Source organism: Lissotriton vulgaris, chromosome 1_2, assembly GCF_964263255.1.
Source record: "Lissotriton vulgaris chromosome 1_2, aLisVul1.2, whole genome shotgun sequence".
Lineage (NCBI taxonomy): Eukaryota > Metazoa > Chordata > Amphibia > Caudata > Salamandridae > Lissotriton > Lissotriton vulgaris.
Window position 1 is genome coordinate 218,537,737 of NC_141686.1, and position 7,768 is coordinate 218,545,504.

The window sequence follows — 7,768 nt, forward strand, 5'->3', positions numbered from 1 at the left end:
TCTTAACATGAGGTTCCCTATATGCCAACCAACCACACCTTTTTGCTCTATCAATGAGCAATTCCAGAATTTTGTTATGTCTTTTTATCCTAATGTCCTTAGTTTTAGGACATGCACCTGAAATATGAGAAATTGTTTCACAAACATTATTACAATACCTACATGTAGCAAATGCACAATTTCTCCCCCTGGTGATGGTTTCTCTGGTATATAACACATTTGCTCTTAACATCAGCCCAGCTATGTACTGGTTTTCTTTCATTTTGCTATGCTTACTGATCCAGAAGTTTGAGGTTGGATTACTTGATAAGTATTTTATACCATCACCTTGGACAGTGAGATTAGCCCATCTCTCAAACTTTTCTTTTCTCCAGTCATATGTTGCCGACAAATTCAATTCATAGCTCAGATAACAACTATCCATAATGTTGAGTTTGTGTGTTTTTATTATGTTGTCAATTTTTTCATTTATATTTTCTCCTACATACATGAATGATCGCGCTATGTACTGGTCTGGAGCATCCCTGAGATACAATAAGCTATTGACTTTATTGAGACCAACTTGTGTACATAGTTTTGGTATACTGAGGCCCCCAAATGATTTTTTCGAATATTGGAGACCATCACATGTGTATGCAGGAAGGTGTAGAAAGTGTTTGACATACTTTTTTATTGTTTGATCAAGAACATTCAACGTTTTTGCTTCAGTTCCCGTCATTTCTAGTTTGAATGATAGCTTAGGTATCAAGTACTGGCACAGTATTTCAATTTTCTGCGTGGGCTTAAGTGGTAAATTATCAAGAATTTGAGCCCATTTAACAAGAACCTCATTAATTCTGTTGTTGCTTGTATGACCAGTGTGTGGATCAAAGTTCAATCCGAGGTATCTCTCAAGAATTTGAGCCCATTTAACAAGAACCTCATTAATTCTGTTGTTGGTTGTATGACCAGTGTGTGGATCAAAGTTCAATCCGAGGTATCTCTCACTTTCTCCTGTCGTTCCGAGCTGCTGTGGAAACGTGCTGGGCAGGGAGGGGTGACGGTGTGGCGCGCTGGGCCTGACGGACCTGCTGGGGCCGCTCGGCCTTCGCTCTGCTGGGTTCAAAGGGGCCTCCCGCCAGGCGGCAGGCCCTCGAGTCGGACCGTCCATGCTGGGGTGGAAGCTCCTTGCTTGAAACAACAGCCGCGGCTGGCCAAGCAGTCATCCCTAAACGGACCGAGAGTGCCCAATCGATCAGAGAGTACAGCCGGGAAAAAATATCCTGGCATCCCCGGACCTCACGGAGGTCTGCCTGAGCAAACTCTGAGGAAAAGGGACCATCGGGATGGGGCCAAGAGGCAGGTGCGTACCCGGGGCCCTGGGGGCCCCGCGAGGCAGGCCCGGGTGCTGCCTGGCCCCGTCTCGGCATGGCCAGACCTCGCAGAGGCCTGCCTGAGCAAACTCAGAGGAAAAGGCCCATCGGCAATGGGGCTGAGCGGCAGGTGCGTACCCAGGCCCCTGGGGGCCCCGGTGGGCGGGCCCGGGTCCTGCCTTCCCCTGATTTAGAATCGCCAGACCACACGGAGGTCTGACTGACCCTCTCCCTAGTAATCCGGAGGAAAATTACCCTCCTTTCTTGTAATCCGTGCACTCGAGGTGACAGAGGGGACCCAAGGCGCGAAAGTACCCGACCTCCTGGAGCCTTTGCTGGGATCCGGGAGGCAAATGTCACCTCATCGGGACTTCCAGGGAAGTTCGGCCATCTGGTCGCCCCATTGGAAAGCATTGCAGGCGACCAGATGGCCGAGGCGATCCGGGAGACCAGATGGCCGAGGGGATCGGGAGACCAGATGGCCGAGGGGATCCGGGAGACCTGATGGCCGAGGGGATCCCAGAGACCAGATGGCCGGGCACGAAAGTCAAGCCAGCCGGTGTCACTCTGTGCCCCAACGAAAAAGTGAGCTGGCGCCAAAGAACGGGGGGGTGGGGTCCGGAGGCCCAGGGCCGTGGCACCCGACCCGGGGCCCGGATGGGCCCCTGGACCAAGCCTGGGCTCCCATGCCCGGAGACATAGGGGATGCCTTCCTGGGCCCTCCGGACCCCGTCCCAGGCACCCTGCCACGCAGCAGGACCAAGGACAGAGCCCGGGATGGGGAGGCTGCCCTCCCCGGGCCCTCAGGGGCCCCTGCCGGAGCTGCTGAACTCAGCCAAGCGAGGGGAGGCTTCTCGGGCACAGCGGAGCCCTGTCCCGGGGCTTTGGCAGTGTGGCAGGTCGGTGGACGGGGCCCAGGGCCGTAGCACACAACCCGGGCCCCTGGACCTAACTGGGGCTCCCAGGCCTGGAGGCGCAGGGGAAGCCTCCCCTGGCCCTCCGGACCCCGACCCGGGCACCCTGCCACACAGCAGGACCAAGGACAGAGCCCGGGATGGGGAGGCCGCCCTCCCCGGGCCCTCAGGGGCCCGGCCGAAGCTCCTGAACTCAGCCCGGCAAGGGGAGGCTTCCCGGGCACAACGGAGCCCTGTCTCAGGCCTTTGGCAGTGCGGCTGGCCAGGACAGGGCCCAGGGCCGGAGCACCCAACCCGAGGCCCAGGCCGGGCCCCTGGACCCAGCCGGGGCTCCCAGGCCCGAGGCGTAGGGCGAGCCTCCCTGGGCCCTGTCCTGGCCAGCCGCACTGCCAAAGGCCTGAGACAGGGCTCCCTCCCTCGCGGCAGGCCCAGGGAGGGAGCCCAATGGCTGTGGCGGCATCCTGGCCCATCCGGCTGCTGGCTGAGGACCGCTAGGCCGAGAGGGGTCCCAGAGTACCTTCTCCCTAGTAATCCAGAGGAAGGCTACCCCGTTTTCTTGGAACAAGTGCGCACCGTGAGGCTCTGGGGAGCCTAGGTGCAAACGTGCCCGACCTCCTGGAGCCCTGGCTGGGATTGGGGAGGCAAATGGCACCTCATAGGGACTTCCAGGGAAGTTTGGCCATCTGGTCACCCCCATTGGAAAGCATTGCGTGGGACCAGATGGCCGAGTGGTACCGTGCGACCAGATGGCCGGGATCAAAAGTGCTTCCCACCCCAAGCCTTTGTGGTAGGGCTCCTGCCTGCCTGCCTGCCTGCCTACCCACGCAAGGCAGGGCTCAGGGACCCCGGCTGGGCTTCAGGCACGGGGTGGACCACCGGCGCTCTCGGGCCTGGACACCCGGGGGAGGCCTGCCCGGGACCCATGGAGCCTGGCCATGGTCGGACTCCCAATTCTGACAAATTTGTTCGGACTCCCAATCCCGACAAATTCGTACGGACTCCCAATCCCGAAACAAATTCGTATGGACTCCCAATCCCGAAACAAATTTATACGGACTCCCAATCCCAAAACAAATTCGTACAGACTCCCACTCCCGACAAATTCGTACGGACTTCCAACACGGATCTGAATCGAGCCCTCTATGTATTCAAGAAAGTCATTTAGCGTGGAAAAATAGAGGGTGGCTTAAAGACCTTGGGCTAGAGATTGTCAGCTGCTCCCGACAGACCTCTACTGTAAGAGTAGTGGCAATATTAAAAAGATTTAGGCTGGGACAGGTTAAAAATATCAAAGAGGACCCATTGGGCCGATGGGCTATAGCTGCACTGAAAATAGGTGAACTAATTCTGAGTATTTGCTCAGTTTACGGGCCAAATGCTGATGATCCCTCTGTTCTATATCAACTAAGTATTGAATTGGCCTTATGGCCGCCTTTGTTAATTATGTGTGGGGATTTTAATTTACATCTAGACGAGACTTTTGACTTATCTAGTGGCAATCCTTATGTCGGTAGAAAGAAACTTGTATATAGAGCTGTTAAAGGACTGGTCCAGGAATTTGGGTTGATGGATATAGGATATGCCAAGGCTGGAAGGTTGCCTGGGCACACATTCTTCTGCACCCCTCACCACAAGCATTTTAGGGTTGAATAATTTGTTGTTGCTACAGCCCTTATTAATATCTCTGCATATCTATCATATAGGATTCTGCCTAAGGTTATTTCTGACCATAATCCTATTGTTTTTAGTCTTGATTGGAATTTTTCACCAACCCTTAGACCCTGGTCTTTTGACCGTAAACTCTTGTATGACTCATCCTATATTGCACATATGAGTAAATGGATCCCTGAATTTTTTGAGAATAATAAAGGGTCCGCTGTTTTTGCAATAATATGGGATGCCTTCAAGTGTAGGGTTCGTGGGGAAACCTTGAGCTACTTGCTTAGAAAACAGAGGGAGATTAGAAAGAAGGGGAAGCTGAGATGCATAAATTGAGAGATCTTGAAATACAATTAATGCGGGCATGTCATACAGGATTGGGTACCAACAGCATTTTAAGAGATTTACTGGTACATAAGGTTAGGATCCATCAATGCTATGCCAAGAAATTTGCACAACAATTTACTGCATTCCGTGAGGAAGTTTACGAAGTAGGGGAAAACTCCGGGAAACATCTGGCTAAAGACAAAATAATGGACGATACAGGGACAATTGTCAATGATACCTCAGAAATACTGGAGGTGGAGGGGAGGAGCCAAGATGGCGACCGGGACGGAAGCGTAGGCTCTCGGCTCTACAAACCTCCGAGCCCCGCATGGATATCCTGCATATAATCCTGAGACTGCGCTATAGTTTTATGCTGACGAATGCAACCTGATACTGATCATGCGATCCCGAGGTCTCTGCCAGCCCCACAGCCGGAGAAACGTGCGCCGGAAAGGTGCGGCCCTAGTGACCCTGGAACCGGGACCTCGAGTGAGCTACATGGCCGGGCGCTGAATCAACAACAGCGGCCATCTTTGCCTGGGTGGAGTCGGTCTGCCGGAGCACAGTGGCTGACGGCCTGCATTTCGCTGCACACGCTCTCCGTGCTAAATGATTAGGTCGGAGTGCGTCCCTGATGTGATGGACCGAAGTCAAGCCTGAAAACAATCGGCTTATCGAGGGCGAGCTGCTCCGACGCGGGCTGCAAACCTGCCCAACTTTCGCGGACCGCTCCCGAATTTCCTGTCAACGCTGAGTCGGAGCGAGGATGGCCATAACCAGAGATCGCTTCTTGGGTAACGGCCCCCACTGTCACCGTGCACCGGATGGTGGTCCGACCGGATTGCAATCGTCCATGGCTGACTCCCAATCTCCCCTCACGGTGGGAATGCCTGATGGCCGCCTGGAGGGGATGGAATGTGCCGTCCAGACTATCACGGTACAGCGAGGTGGGGAGTGTGCGATATCAAGCAGAGCGGTGGCACAGGAGACGGGGGCTACCCAATCGTATGGTGATATTCTCGCCCTCTTGGTGACTTTCGGTCTGTCTGGGAGCATGGTTCCCTAGTGTTGGGGAGAAAGCTCGATGAGGTTGTGCTCACGCTGGAGACATCACGATCGCATGGGTCCCGGGTGCACGCAGACCTGCCCTCCACTATCTTCGCGGGTGGTGTTGTGGCCGCTAATGTGTACGGAGGGGAGCTGATGTTCCCGGATTCTGCCATGGCCCGTGGACAGACTTCCGTGCGTTTGGACTACTCTGACGGATCCCTTTCTCGGCCACTGACGGCGGCTTGGTCTATTGCACCGTCACGGACTCCTCAGGCAGTGTTTAACCAACGGCTGGCTTATGTATCTGCCCTCTCCTTTCTTGTCCTTGCCTCCCTGATGTGGAGTACGCGTCCCGGGACTGTTATTGGAAAGATGGTCGCAAGTGGTGATGACTCTGTTGGTGGCCGGCGACGTCCATTTTGTCTTTGTCTGCTGATCTCCGTTATTACTTGGACACGTTGCGTTACTACCTCGGCTGCTGAGCGACTAAATCGACGGGCAGGCCCAGGGGGACTTGCAAGGAAAGGCCAGGGATAATATGTTTCCCCAAATGTTTATACTAATTTGGCTGACGGAGGTGAGGGTTGCGCGTTCTTCTGCTATAGCTATTTGCGCGGTACGTGGAAGATTCTCCCCAATTCTTACTGTATTGACTGACCTCAATTGTGCATTGTATTTGGGGGAGGGATCTGGGTTTGTAGCGGGTGGGGGTGGCCGGGAGCCAGTACGGATGGCCCTCCTTCAGTTTTATAAATGTTTTTTTCTTTTCTGTAACTATATTTCGGGTACTCTTTTTACGGGCGACAGGCACGCTGCTAGGGGGGGGGGGGTAAGCCATAGCCTCTGCAGGGGTGCAGGGTGGGGGGTGGGTCAGGGGTCCTCTTTTTTGTTTTTTTTGTCCTTCCGTAGTTTCTATGGGTCCTTTTTTTCCCTCACTTATCTTTTTCTTTGTTTCCCTTATCCTTTCTTTCCTTTCTTGGGTCAGTTTGGAGGTTGGGTACTGCGCCTCTGGTCGTATCTGTACTCTGGGATATTGCTAACTTTGTTAAGGTGGTCTTGCGTTCATGGGGTGGGCGATGACTGGTGCGAAATGTGATTAGAAATTCCTTCATCCTGATATGTGAAATGTAGCACAGGCACTCTGATAATGATTATTAGCTCTGTGGCCATCCTGACGCATGCATTGCCCACTCTGTGCCCTTAGGTTGATTGTATGACAACTGATCCTTCTTATTATATATTTTAAAATGAACCTTATCTGATCCTTTACTTCAGTGGTCACGTCTATTCGAAGTGCTCTTTGTGATATATGCAGCTTGTAGTAATGGTGGACTACTGAGGTGTTTTCTGGTTGAGGAACGTGCTACAAATTGATTTCGAGGCCGGCCAAGATGGTTGTAGGCCCGTAACTGTATTCATGTGATGCACAATAAAGGTTTTCAAAAAAAAAAAAAAAAGAAAAAGAAATACTGGAGGTGATTCGTGGATTTAATTCTAGGCTGTACACAGAGGATGGTGGTTCGGATCTTGAAGATAGGATATCGAAATTTATGGAATTAAGTATTAATGGCACTATGACAGAGGAGGAAAAAGAACAATTAGATCTTCCTATCTCTTGGGAGGAAATAGAGTCCTCTCTTCTATCCTTAGCGCAGGGGAAGGCAGTAGGGCCCGATGCTATCCCTCTTGAATTCTATAGGGTTTTTCGATTCATTTTAAAGCCTGAATTGGTCTCTTTATTTACAGCAGCACAGCAGGGTACTCCTCCTTCGGCGTGGCAAGAATGAACTATTACGGTTTTTGTAAAAAAGGATAAACCTCCTCTTCAACCATCTTCCTTTCGTCCTATCTCATTAATAAATGCAGATAGCAAAATATTCTCTAAAATCCTGGCTTCTCGACTCTCTGCAGTCCTACCTCCATTAGTTTCTAGATTCCAACATGGTTTTATCTCTGCACGTGACACGACCGACCATATTCGGCGACTTATCACTTTCTTAGACTGGGCCCAGGCAACCCAATCAAATATTGGAATAATTTTTTTAGATGCTGAAAAAGCTTTTGATAGGGTTTCCTGGGCTTACTTGTGGGATATTTTGGGTAGAAAGGAATTCGGCGAGGGTTTTATAACTGCACTTAAGACTATAAATGTCACCCCCAAAGCACGTATTCGAATAAACTCACAGGTATCCTCTATTTTTTCAATTACCAGGGGCACCAGACAGGGGTTTCCTTGTTCTCCTTTACTTTTTGCACTTTATATTGATCCTTTACTTAATTGCCTTAATTTGGAAGAGAAGATTAAACCAGTTTGTTTGGCCAATGTAAACTATCGGGCATTAGCTTACGCTGATGATATTGTTGTCGTCACAACTGACGTCCAGAACGGGGTTCCCGCCATTAATGATCTAGCATCAGAGTTCGGCATTTTTTCCGGGTATAGATTAAATTTGGCGAAAACCCAGA